Genomic DNA, 14058 nt, shown 5'->3' with positions numbered 1-14058 from the left:
CTTTTCAGTTGCATGTGTGTTATATTTCCGAGAATAAAGAGGGAACAGGTATTCTTTCCTTAATCCCTTTAAATTAAAGGTAAAGAGGCTGAGAGAGATGGGCTTAAGGGCCTCTGGTCGTTCTAAAGCCAGTCAAGGGGCCAGTCTGTGCTCAGGTCCATTGAGAAGTCCATGAGAGGGACTTGAGGGTGACGGAAGTGACCACTTCACAAGTCACAAGCAACAGGATCCAGGGGTTCATGTGTGTATGCAGGGCAGTTTCAAGTGGTAGATGGATGGAAAATTTTATATTAATAGTTATTTATTTTAACATGCACCAAGGAAGCGAGGGGGTGGGGACTTCCCTGGCGGCTCAGCGGTAAAGAATCTGCCTGCAATGCAGGAGACCTGGGTTCCATCCCTGGCTCGGGAAGATCCCCTGGAGGAGGGCATGGCAACCCACTCTAGTTCTCTTGCCTGGAGCATCCCATGGACAAAGGAGTCTGACAGGTGCACTCCATAGGTTGCAGAGGTGGACACAACTGAAGTGACTCGGCAGCAAGAGCGGGGAGGGGGGCTGTAATTTAGCCGATAGAACACGAGATTTCCTATTCCATGAATATAATTACAACCAATAAAAAGTATTTTTGTTTCCTTAACGGGTCCCCAGGAAGGCAGAGTGGACACATTGACCAAAGTGATAAAGGATGCTTTGGTGAGGAGTCACTAACATCACTGAAAGCTTGGTGTATCCCTTAGGATGGGCTGTTCCATAAATGAGCTCACTGGTAGCAGTGGGGATGGAATAAGAGGGGCCCAGTGGCAGGCTTCACCATCAGAAGCCAAGTGGGCACAATTATATGAGTGACCAGATCTGAAGAGTACCTGTAGAGAGATTTGGCGATGGCTGAGGGAACATGGCCTCTCTAGGGGCAAAATAAATGGGTAGCCAATAAGAATATTCACATTTTACCATCAAAAGATCTCAAGGACAAGGCTAAGAATCCAGCTTGCAGTGCAAGGGACACCAGTTCGACCCCCGGTCCCGGAAGATCCCCACGTGCCACGGGACAGTTGAACCCGAGAGCCGTAACTACCGAAGCTCATGCACCCTGGAGCTCGAGCTCCCTAACAAGAGAGGCCACTGCAGTGAGAAGCCTCCTGCTGCCAGCTAGGGAGTAGCCTCCGCTTAACTGTGACTAGATAAGGCCCTTGCATAGCAACGAAGACCCAGCACAGCCAAAAGTGTATGAATATTCAGAAAAAGATTAAAAGATCTCAAGGATGGATGATCAAGAGATAAGCAGGACACAGATACAGCCAGTTTAATAAAAAGTTACGATCTCTTGCCAGCTTTCCAGACTTGGACTGTTTTCCAGACTCAGAAACCACGTACTGAAAGAAAGACTGGATCTCTGAGAAGGAAAACTTTGAAACACCACTGCAAGGGGACATGGCAATGCGTCCCCTAGTCCTCCCTCAAAAAGGACCTGTGCTTATTTACTGGGATAACTACACTAGGGAAAGGAGTCTGCACAGACACACTGCGGACGAGGGACGCAAGGTCCAAGTGGACGTAGACACCCGGGGGCAGGAGAATCATTACAGTGTGCGGTTTAGAGTGGGGCACGTGGAACGCAGATAATAACTGGAGTCCTACCCCACTTCCCTGGTAGCTTAGATGGTAAAGCGCCTGCCTACAATGCGGGAGACCTGGGTCCAATCCCTTGGTCGGGAAGATTTCCTGGAGAAGGAAATGGCAACCCATTCCAGTATTCTTGCCTAGAAAATCCCATGGACAGAGGAGCCTGGTAGGCTACAGTCCATGGGTTGCAGAGTCAGACACGACTGAGCGACTTCACTTCTGACCCCGTCTAACTCACAGTCAGTCAGTTGAGTTCCTGGATCTACCCAGTGGTCATCTCCCCAGTTCCAGATTAAATTCCTGGATGGAACATACTTGGGACTTGGCAGAAGCAACATTTGTGTTTTGGCCTATGGGTTAAAAACCAACCTACTGAGAAAGCTAAGTAGAAGACTCTGAAACTGCTTCACTCCCTGGCCAAGATAGTAAACACAAATTAACATTGGATTCCAGAAAGACAACAGAGATTAGCACCCTTAAAGACCTAAAGGATGCAGGAGTGTCGGTCCTAATTATAATTCCGTTCAATTCACCACTCTGACCCTGAAACCAGATAGATATTGGAGAATGAAAGTGAATTATTGAAAATTCAACTAAGTAGAAGCCTTAACTGCAGCTACTGAGCTAAATGTGGGATCTTGGTGAGAGTAATTAACAAGTCTCATCTACAATGTGGGTATTGATCTGGCAGATGCATTTTCTCCATACCCATCAGAAAGGAAGGTCAGAAATTGCATTCACTTGAGACGTCTAGACAACAGTATGCATTTCTGGTATTGCTCCAGAGCTAAGACTCTCCTACCCTTTGTTATACTAAAAAGGATCTGGACCCTCTGGATTCTGCAGAGTATCACTTTGGTTACTATATGGTAGCATTAGATAAATGGTAAAATTAGATAAATTGGTAACATTAGGTCTGATAAATGCAAAGTGGAAAATGCACCAGAGGCCTTGAAGAAAGACAGTTCAGAGGATGAGAGAGAAATTCTGCAGTCTCAGGAGCCTGTCACTTCATTGCAGTTCTTAGGGGTCCAGCAGTCTGCGGTGTGCTGAAACATCCCCTCAAAAGGAAGGTTGAGTTACTTCGTTGTACACCTCTCAGGAGCCACCAAAATGCCAGGTAGGCCTCTATGTTGCCTCCTGGAACTACCCCTCATCCCATTGAACTGGATGATGTGAGAAGCTGCCAGCTCTGAATGAGGTCCAGGGCAGGAAAGCGCTCCCAAGCAGGTCCGGGCTGTGGCCAAGTGGCCTGACACGTGTAGCTTAGGACCCTGCAGACCCATCAGTATTGAAAGTTGGTGATGAAAAAAAGATGCCATGTGGAATTTATGGACAGCTCAATAGGAAACTGACAATACAGACTCCAAGAGTCCTGGAGTTGAGGTCATGCCATTTTCAAGGGATGATTACATATTACTTGAAAAACTGCTCATCATGGATTGGGTTTTTGTCAGACCCATGAAAGGGTAAGGTCAAATCTAACAGCAATCTATTTTTTTTTCTGTTATTTTTCAACATAAGCTATTTAATTTTAGAATAGTTTTAGATTTCCAGAAAAGTTGCAAAGTAGTGCAGAGCTTTCCCATATGCCTCATGTCAGTTTTCTGTTACTAACATAGCATTGTACCTGGGGCTTTCATGGTGACTCAGACAGTAAAGAATCCACCTGCAATGCAGAAAACACAAAAGACGAGGGTTTGATCCCTGGGTCAGGAAGATCTGGAGTAGGGAATGGCAACCCACTCCAGTATTCTTGCCTGGAGGATCCAATGGACAGAGGAGCCTGGCGAGCTACAGTCCATGGGGTCTCAAAGAGTCAGGCATGAATTTTAACTAACGATAACAATAGTACCTTAGAATGGTACATTTGTTATATCTAATGAACCATTATCAGTGCATTATTATTAACTAAAGTCCCAAGTGTATTCAGATACCTTAGTTTTTATCTAATGTCTCTTTCTCTTGCAGGATCCCATCCAGGACATGGTATTGTATTTGAAAGAAAGTGAAAGTGTTAGTCGCTCAGTCATGTCCAACTCTTTGAGATCCCATGGACTTAGCAAGCCAGTTTCCTCTGTCCATGGATTTCCTAGGCAAGAATACTGGATTGGATAGCCATTTCCTTCTCCAGGGACTCTTCCCAAACCAGGGATGGAACCCTGGTCTACTGCACGGCAGGCCGATTCTTTACCGTCTGAGCCACAAGGGAAACCTGTGATGGTTTCTCAGACCTTCCCTGCTTTTGGTGACCTTGGCAGTTTTGAGGAGTGCTGTTCAGGAACCTAAGAGGGGAGAGATGCGAACCTAAGAGGGGAGAGATGCTAAGTATTGGCATGGCTTTGAGACCAGCTGTGGCAGTGGGGCTGTAAGTCATCCAATTAGCCTTTCTTCAGGAAAAGAAATACACCAGATTCCAGGAGGAGCCTCTCCCAGGACGTGCCATGAAAAGCAAGCAGTTCAGGCAGCACGGAGATGCTGTAGTCTGCCCTCTGTGGGACAGAAATATCCATCCCCTCCGCTGCTGGCAGTGTCAGAGTAACTGGCAGAGTTACTGGTGTCTGAGATCTCAGCCAGGTCTCTCTGTAGCAATTGCCATCAACCAGTTAGAGCTGCCTTGTCCAAAGTCGTCCCCCCATTCAGCCCATCCTGCCTCTACGGATGAGTTAGCTGGTGCAGAGGTGGGAAGGGTTATCCTCGCTCTGGAGCTCCCCACTAGATTGATGGAGCCTTTTGTTACGACATCTCAGTAACAATTTTCCCAACCCTGCTGTACGTATTTGCTTGCAAACTTCTTGCAGGCCAGTCTCCATTTCAGAATCTTTTTCTCAGGAAACCATATTCTGACAGTGTCTGAGTCAACAATACAATATGCAAGCCTGCAGTTGTAGCTCGCACATTCATAGTGATTCTAGTTAATCTTAGTGGAATTATACCGGAGCATTTATCTATTGAAATACATACTATTTCATTATGAGTCATTAAAATGTATTAAACAGGTATCTATCCTTGGTATTAAGGCATTGTTTTTTTTAAAGGTTAATTAGGTGGTTATTTGTAAATTCATTTAACATAAATGGTTAAATTAATTATTTATTCCGGCTGTGCTGAGCCTTCCGCTGCTGGGCCTGGGACTGTCTAGTTGCACTGTGAGGGCTTCTCATTTCAGTGGCTGCTCTCGCGGAGCACCGGCTTTAGGCGCATGGACCGAGTCGTGGCAGCGCTCAGGCTCTAGCGCAGGGGCTCAGTAGGGTAGCATGGGCTTAGCTGCACCTGGGATCTTCCCAGACTAGGGATGTAACCAGTGTGTCCTGCATTGCAAGGTGGATGGATCCTTAACCACTGCACCACTAGGGAAGCCTGGTTGAATCATTTTTAAAGACCATCATAAGAGTTACCTTTTCCTTACCTAAGACATTAAAGTCAGTAACTTCTGGGAAAGGACTGCATTGACAGCCTCAGAAACTTGTTTTTGTGATTTCTTGCCAGTGATTTCTTACACAGAACATCTGTTTAAGTTGCACTGAAAGGAGCATAACTCATAATTTCTAAATCATTACTATGTACAGAGTGAAAGCGGCCAGCCACTTTGCACTTTCTTTTACAATGTTTCAAAGAGTGTTATTATTAGCTTTCAGAGTATTATTCTATATTTTTCTTTGACAGACTACAGCAGGACATATGGGATTTCAGTTTTCAACTTCCTTATCAGATGTGTTTAGAACCCTGTATGGTTTTCTGTAATCTTGACCTGATTCTCATCCTTTAATCATTTAGTAACTAAATAAGATTTATCTAGTTGTGCTACTCATCTCTATTCTAAGTATTTAGTCATGTTAAATTTATAAAGAGCAGTCTTTTGTACATGTGTATGTGTACATATTAATATATCTCCATATTATATATTATAAAAAGAACAAAAATAAAATTGTGAGATTTATACGAGCTAAATAAAGCCCAGACATATAGGTCAGTACTTTTTCAAAAACCAACAGCAGTAGTTTTTAGGTAGCAATTTACTTTAAAAAATTCTCCCACATTAATAGTGTGAAATGTGTAAGTAAACTTTTTATCATATATCCTAGAGACATGTATTTAGCATTTGAAGTATCCTAATCAGGACACTACTTTCCAATAGGGTTGTTTACTCATTTCAATCATCTTTATCAAAATTTACACCAGAAAGTTCATCAAGTTGCATAAAGAGTGTTAGGAATGACTTTCCATTTAAAAAATGATTTTCCAGTTATGAATTATGAAACCACTCAAGATAAATGGTTAGCCAGAAAGACTGACTGACCTCTATCCTCTTTGCAGGATGAGGACATATATACACATATACACTACTGATACTGTGTATAAAATAGACAGCTGACGAGAGCATACTCTATAATAGAGGGAACCCTACATAATGCACTGTGGTGTCCTATTAAATGGGAGGAAATCCAAAAGTGAGGGGATGTATGTACACACATGGCTGATTCATTTTGATGTGCAGTAGAAGCTAACGTGACATTGTAAAGCAACTATACTGCAATTAAAATTAATTAATAATAATGAGAAAAGAGTCCATTGTAACCAGCAGTGCTGAGGAGCAGAGTACCTTTCTGTCCTTGGTCTGCCTACTTCCAAGTCCTCGTACCAAGCTGTTCCCCTTTGTTACTGGAATGTTGTTGTGTCTGCCCAAGAATGAAACTTTCACGCAAGTGTCTTTCAAATGTTTATTTCAATATTGTGGGTGCTAAGAAAAGAAAAAAAGGAGATTTCTTTGGGATTACAGGAAGCCGCTCATAATTCCTGGTTAATGAGTGTTGTTTCTTTAGAAGAATTTGGGCTAAGATCTGCTTTCGCTAGGTTGCAAGTGATGGGAGACAAGACCCATACCGCCTTCATTTTCTCGTAATTGCTGGAGATCACTGATATTTACTCACAGACTGGACATCTGCTGAAAGGTTACAGTGATTTAACTCAACTCTATCTTTTAAAAATATAAAAGTAATAGTAAAATAAAGGTAAAATATTTTTTATATAAAAAATATAAAAGTATAGTAAAAAAAAACAAAACCATGATACTCAAATTCTAATGTGACTATTCAAAACATTTTGGGAGGGTTCACTTAAAAAAAATTTTACTTTTTGACTGTGATGGGTCTTTGTTGCTTTAGGTGGGTTTTCTCTAGTTGCTGTGGCCTGGGGCTACTCTTCATTGTGGTGTGCAGGCTTATTGTGGTGGCCTCTCTTGCTGTGGAGCAGTCTCTTAGGTTTTTGGGCTTCGCTGGTTGCTGCACGTGGGCTCAGTAGTTGTGGGGCTAGGGATTAGTTGCTCTGAGATGTGTGGGATTTTCCTGGACTAGGGATCAAACCAGTGTCCCTTGCATTGCAAGGCAGATTCCCAACCACTGGACCACCAGGGAAGCCCTGGTTCATTTTTCATGGGCATATTTGAAATTTGTATGTAGTTATTTTCTGTCCTATTAAATTTAGGTCAGGGGTAATGAGCACCCAGGCCACCCTAAAGGAGATCAGTCCTGGCTGTTCATTGGAAGGACTGATGCTGAAGTTGAAACTCCAATACTTTGGACACCTCATGCAAAGAGCTGACTCATTTGAAAAGACCCCGATGCTGGGAAAGATTGAAGGCAGGAGGAGAAGGGGACGACAGAGGATGAGATGGTTGGATGGCATCACCGACTTAATGGACATGGGCTTGGGTATACTCTGGGAGTTAGTGATGGACAGGGAGGCCTGATTTGCTGCAGTTCGTGGGATCGCAAAGGGTCGGACATGCCTGAGCGACTGAACTGACTGGCTGAAGCAATTTTACAACCTTTCATCTGTTTTTGGACATGCAGGGGTTGTTTACAGTTTTTGTCTACAACAAACATCTTCACGCGCATTGCTTTCTCCTGTGTTCTTAGTGGGATTACAGAATCAGAACAGGAATACCTAAATCCTATTTGATATACATCATTAAATATTTTCCAAAAAGTTTGTACCAATTTATGCTTTTTCTAGCAATGATGCTTGAGAATATAGTTTCAGCACATCGTTGTCATCATTCAGAGATATACCAGGAAAAAATTGGCAAAGAAAAATAACGGTACCTCCTTGTTGATTTAATTTGCGTGTCTGTCTGTTAGAGTGAGTATTATTCCACATGCTTCTTTACCACTTCTGTTTCTTCTGTGATTGGTCTATTTGCTTCTGTTGCCCTCTGTGTGCAGGGTGAACTCCTGCTTTGAAATTGTAACAATGTCAAGCTATAAAGCAAGGCATAAATAAACATCAACACCTGGTTCATGTTTAAAACATCTGTTTTATGGGCTTTTCTTTTCTCTCCTTGTTTTCAGCTTTCATTCTGGGTGTTTTCACTGTCTCACACGGCAGCATCCGTAATAGTGGCAAAATGAATTGAAAGGCATCTTTAAATAGGCTTTGATATTGGCTGTGTCTCTTCATTGTGTGGGATGTAATTCTGAAGGATTAAGACTGCTGAAGTTTGACACCTATATTTTGTGATTGGTTTCTGAATTATTATGAATTGTTTTGAGTTTATAAATGCAGGTTTTATTTCTGTTATTAGGCGTCAGACTAACTCTTGGTTTTGGGAGGTCATACTCAAAATTTCAGAGTTCAGAAGGGTCTTTAAAGTTGTCTATTCCAAACTGCTCATTTTGTTGATGTGAAATTGAGTCCAGATTGCTTCTCCAAAACCACACAGCTAGCCAGTACAGCAGCACCGTCTACTACTTAGGCCTCTGCCCCCTGGTTTAATTTCCGTTCCATTTCACCACGCCGCCTTCCTCTTCTATTGTTGCATGTGTTGCTACAGTTTGCAATATAATTTGATCCTGATATATCTGAATGCAACTAATGAATGACTGCATTTCTGTATACTCACCTCAGCAATCCATTACAGAAAGTAATTATTTTGCTCTTTCAAGCCTGTTGAAAAATTTTCACAGAGTCGTGGAAAATCTTTATAAATATTGGTTTTATTACTCTTATTCCAAGAGATTATGGAGGTAAGAGTGGGAGCCAAGAAGTAAGAAAAATTAAATCTCCAAATGCTTGCTTTACTAATCATAGAAGCACAAAACTGCCGCCTAGACATTTTCTTAGGGGTAACTCTATTAGCGTCATTATGGCAGAGGTTCAGATTCAATCTGGGGGCAAAACACTGAACTCATGCTTTCTATCTAAAGGCATTTGATGTTAATAAAATACACACAAAGAAGGAATTGCCAGCATTGATCTAGAAGCTGAACGTTTACTTAGGGTATCCAGAATATCCCTGTGTGTGGAAAGGTCTGCATCTTTCTTTGTGGCAGCCAAGGAGGTGGCCTATAGGGTCTTGCCTCTCAAATGTAGCAGGGATCTCGGATTCGGCCTAAACTAGTACTTTTCAAACTTGAGGGTCTTGTTAAGTACAAAGGTAGTTGAATTCCACTCATGATAGTGTGATTCTGTAGGATTGGCATGGAGACTGGGAATATTGATTTAATGTACTTTGAACTTTAGAAAGTTTCATTTATTTATTTTTAATATTTATTTGTTTCTGACTGTGCTGGGTGTTCATTGCTGTAAGGGCTTTTCTTTAGCAGCGAGTGGGGGCCACTCTCTAGTTGCAGTGTGCGGGTTCCTCACTGGAGTGGCTTCGGTTGCTATGGAGCCCAGGCTCCAGGGCATGCGGGCTTCAGTGGTTGGGGTGCACGGGCTCTTGAGCCCAGGCTCAACAGATGTGGTGGACGGGCTTAGGTGCGTCGTGGCATGTGGAATCTTCCCGGATCAGGGATCGAACCTGTGTCTCCTACATTGGCCGGCAGATTCTTTACCACTGAGCCACCAGGGGAGCCCTAGAATAATTTTAGATTGATAGGAAAATTATAAAGATAGTACAGAAAGTTTCCATATACCCCACTCCCATTTTGCTATTTTATTAACATCTGACGTATGGTACATTCATCACATCCTGTGAACTAGTACTGATAACGTTATTATCTACTAAAGTCCATACTTTATTCGTATTCCCTGCCCCCCCCCCCCTTTTTAACCAAATTCCCCAACTGTGAGTTACAGAAAACCCTACACAGAAAGTCTTATTTGTATTATGCAACAAAAGTGTCTGGGGTGGGGCAGTCCATGGATCAACTGAGTCGTCTATAGCTTACTTCCAGCTCTTCATCCTTAACTATGACTTTAATCCTCATGGTTCCAAGAGGGCTGCTACCTCCAGAGTTAGCATCGACATCCAGGAAGCAGAAGGTACAAGAGCAAAGGAACAATGGGCATGTCACCTGTGCCTGCCACTCTGAAAGAGTTCTGCTTATACAATGGGATTGTCCAGAACTGGGTCACTGGCCCAGCCATGAATACAGGGGAATCTGAGAAGGTATAATTTTAACTGGGCACCTTGAAGAAAATCATAATCCTGTGAGTGAGTAAGAAGGGGAGGGTGGCTGGTACGTGGGCACTCAGCAGTACCTGCTTCCCGGAGATGCCACCAACAATGTATTTATATTCTACAAATAGCTCATACCCTTTCTTCATCCTTTCTTTCGATTCTTCGATAGCAAAGTGACTTTCTGAAAAATGCAAAGAGGATCATGTCCTCTGCTGCTTAAAGCAACATCCTTTGGAAAAAGTTCAAACTCCTAAACATGTCCGTGAGGTTCTGCAGTTTTGGACCTTGCTTGCTTTTCAGCTTCACTCTGCAGGCTGGCCACAGTGGCCTCCTTCTAATAGCACAGACTCCTTTGCTCTCTCTTCCCTCTTAGCCTGAGCATGTAGTGTTCTTTATTTGGAACACTCTCCAGCTCCCTGCAGGCATCTCCCTCTCAGCTTGTTACTGCGCCTAACTTCCATTCATTCTTTAGATCTTCATGTTTCAGTTCAATTCAAGTTCATGAACACAGTATTCCCCGACCCTAGAGATCAACATAGACCCCACTGTAAAACATGTCCTCTTAGGACAACATGCACTTTCCCTCCATGGTTCTTGGCCCAGTCATCATCTTGAATTTGGCTATGTGATTATTAAATGGGTGGTTGCCTGCTCCATAAAATGCTAGCCCCACAACGCTGGTGGGCACCACATCTATCTTCGCTCATTGATCTAATCCCTGTGCCTAATAGGATGGCTGGCATATGGAAGATATTAAGTTAATATTAGTGGAGAGAATGAAGGAGGGAAGCTTGCATTCTGAGGGATGAGAGAGTTGAGAGGCAGAATCTGCTTCGAGAAAAAGGGTTAATGATGGAGGAGAGGCACTCTGAGCCTTGCTAGGTTTGCCACTGACATTTTCCTTCTCCTTTCTCACTCTGGTGTCGTCTCTGAATTATAAAGTGAGAAGATGCAAAAAATAGAGAAAAAGCTACACAAGCTATTTTCTGTGCCCCCCATGGTACACTGGGAGATGTCTGCAGTGTTGGCATTAGTGGCATCGACGGCTCATAAGCATGAACTCTGTATGCAAGGTCGATGCCTTCTACAGCAATGGTCTTAGCGTGTTGGCTGTGGCTTTGCAGAGGCAGAAGGGGTGGGAGGGAGCTGTAATTTTACCACAAAGATTGGTGATATCCTAGGTGGTCAAAGGGACAACCACATTTTAAGGGTTAAGGGTTATTTTACCTAATTTATCTATTCTTTGTGAATTGCCATTCCAAATATTTCATTTTTCTCGGAAATGGTTCCACTGTTAGTTAAAAAAATATTGAAAATCACTGGCCTCGTCACAGGGAAAAATATTTTTTCTATTTCTTTAATGTTGTATCTATATGAGATGTGCACTAAACCTATGGTGGTAATCATTTCATAATGTATGTAAGTCAATCATTTTGTTGTACACCTTAAACTTATGCAGTACTGGATGTCAATTATATTTCAAAAAACGTGGAAAAAGGAAAACCACTGCATGCCTAGATAAAAAAATAACCTCTTATTTATAGAATGCAATAGGTTCAATGGTTCCCCTCAGAATTTGCTATTCATTGAGAAGTTCAAGATGTCAAGGAAAAGTTAATGGAAAACCAAGATTATTTCCCAAAGTTAAACAAGATCTATTCCATTTACTTCAAGACAAGTCTGTTAAGCAATGGCCCTGGGCTCTTACCCCTGGGACTCTCTTATCATCCTGTCTTTGAATACAAACGGAAGGCTGAGGGATGAACCAACTCCTTAGCTCCAGGTGTGCTCCGAGGCTTCCAGCTGTTGGGTGTCTCTGGAATTAGGACAACCTGCGTGCTTTCCCTGTGAACGTCTGTAGAAACAGCACCGTAAATACTCAGGTGAGTGCCTCTCAATGATCTCCGTTGGTTGGTTGGTTAAAAGTAACAGATTTGATCGTCCAGTCGTTGTTCGAAGGCTTTGCTGAAAAAATCTAATTGAACACTAGATGTCGCTGTTGACTCACTCTGTTGTCTGTTAACATCGAGTTTTTCTCTGCCAGGAGATGCAATTAAAGAAAAAAAAAAGCCTGAGTAAATATGCAAAGTTCTGTTAATTTTCCTCTCTTTTAATGACTGATTTAGAAGGTTTTTTTCCTCTTAATAAATTCCAGAGGTGGTCTTTTTTTCTGCAGAACATTTGACAATTGGCAGAAAATGGAGAGACATAGATGCATGAATGTCAATTAGCTCACACTTGGGGTTTGTAAATAAGATCCTTTTTGTATCAGTTTCTTTTTTTTTAAGAGTTAGTTTTACTTCTTTATTTCCAATTTGAATGCCTGTATAATTTTTTCCTGCCTGATTGATCTGACTAGGAATCTCATAATATATGGGATATGGGAATAATATGTTGAATAGTAATGGTGAGAGTAGGCATCTTTGCTCTGTTCCTGATCTTAGGAGAAAAGTTTTCAGATATTCACCGTTGAATATGATGTTCGCTGTAGGCTTTTTAGACACGTTTTTTTAAATCATGTTGAGATGCATGCCTGTGTGCACAGTTGCAGCTCACTCTTTTCATGCCATAGTCTTACAGGCTCTTCTGTTTGTAGGATTTTCCAGGCAAGAATACTGGATTGGGTTGCCATTTCCTTCTCCAGGGTGTACCTAACAGTTGCTGATGAGGAAAACACTCCACTTCCCCTCAGGTCTACTTGTTTCTTTTTTTCTTTAATATTTATTTATTTAGGATTTTTTTTTTTTTTTGGCTGTCTTGGGTCTTTGTTGCTTCATGGGTGTTTCTCTAGCTGCAGTGCGAGGGTCTCTCATTGCACTGGCTTCTCTTGTTGCAGAGCACCGGTTCTAAGACATCAGGGCTTCAGTAGTTGTGGCTCCCAGACTCTAGAGCACAGACTCAGCAGTTGCGGCACGTAGTCTTAGCTGTTCCACGCTATGTGGGATCTTCCTGGATCAGGGTTCGAACTTGAGTCTCCTGCTTTGGCAGGAGGATTCTTTACCACTGAGCCACCAGGGAAGCCCCAATCCTCCTTGCTTCTTAATCTAGTTCTCTGATGGTACTAGATTGTTTCCACCTTTGGAATTTATTTGAATATTATAATAAAATATCTGCTTAATGGTTGCATTAATTATGGAGCAGGCCACGTTGTTGGTGGCATTTTTTTTTCTTTTTATAGGTTTTAATTTTTAGAGCAGTTTTAGGGTCATCAGAAAAATAGAGCAGAAGGGGCAGAGGTTTCCCATGTGCTCTTTCCTCCCCACCACACACAGCCTCCCACATCGCCAACAGCTCTCACCAGAGCAGTACCTTTGCTACCACTGTTGAACCTACTCTGACATGTCATTATCACCCGAAGTCTGTAGTTTACATGAGGATTCGCTGCTGGTGTTGTGCAGTTTATGGGTTTGGACAAATGCATCATGACGTGCATTTACCATTACCGTGTCATACAGAATATTTTCACTGCCCTAAAAATCCTCCTTCTTCTGAGGATTCATTCTTCCCTTTTCCCTAAGCCCTGGCAACCACTTATCCTTTTACTGTCTCCATTACTGGTTTTTCACTATAACCCTCCAAACTTTTCACTTTAAAAAAGTTTTGTAGAAAGACTAGTAGAGCAAACCCCACCAACTATCTCATCACTTTAAAAACCACCAAACTTTACATAATTATCTACTTCATCTTCCTCATAGGTAGGTTTTACAATTCTACTTTTTTTTGGCAAATGTTGTGACTCCTTGCCTTTCTAAATTTTAATTAATTAATTAATTTCTATTTTGGCTGCATTGGGTCTTTATTGTGGTTCATGGGCTTAGTTGCCCTGCAGCCTATGGGATCTTAATTCCCTACTTGCATCCCCTGCAATGGAAGGTGGATTCTTAAGTACTGGACCACCAGGGAAGTCCCCATGTACATTTTATAGATAGTGAAATTGAAGATCAGAGAGGCTAGGGAACTCCGCAGATTGATGCAGCTAATTCATGGTACAGTCCCATTCACACCCAGTTCTGTTTCCAAAAAGTATTTC

General features: G+C 42.3%; 1 long non-coding RNA gene across 1 annotated transcript; it reads right to left on the bottom strand.

The window, feature by feature from the left end:
• Window positions 1-6750: 6750 nt before the first annotated feature.
• On the bottom strand, window positions 6751-12062 carry LOC139032182 (uncharacterized). The gene is made up of 2 exons (XR_011484697.1): window positions 11737-12062; window positions 6751-9480 (listed from the first exon to the last, which is right to left on the bottom strand). It is a non-coding gene; the product is annotated as an uncharacterized lncRNA (long non-coding RNA).
• Between the last annotated feature and the right edge of the window lie 1996 nt (window positions 12063-14058).

This window comes from Odocoileus virginianus, chromosome 30 (assembly GCF_023699985.2).
Source record: "Odocoileus virginianus isolate 20LAN1187 ecotype Illinois chromosome 30, Ovbor_1.2, whole genome shotgun sequence".
Classification (NCBI taxonomy): domain Eukaryota; kingdom Metazoa; phylum Chordata; class Mammalia; order Artiodactyla; family Cervidae; genus Odocoileus; species Odocoileus virginianus.
Note: the sequence above shows the minus strand (reverse complement) of the source record. Positions and strands in the feature narration are given on the sequence as shown.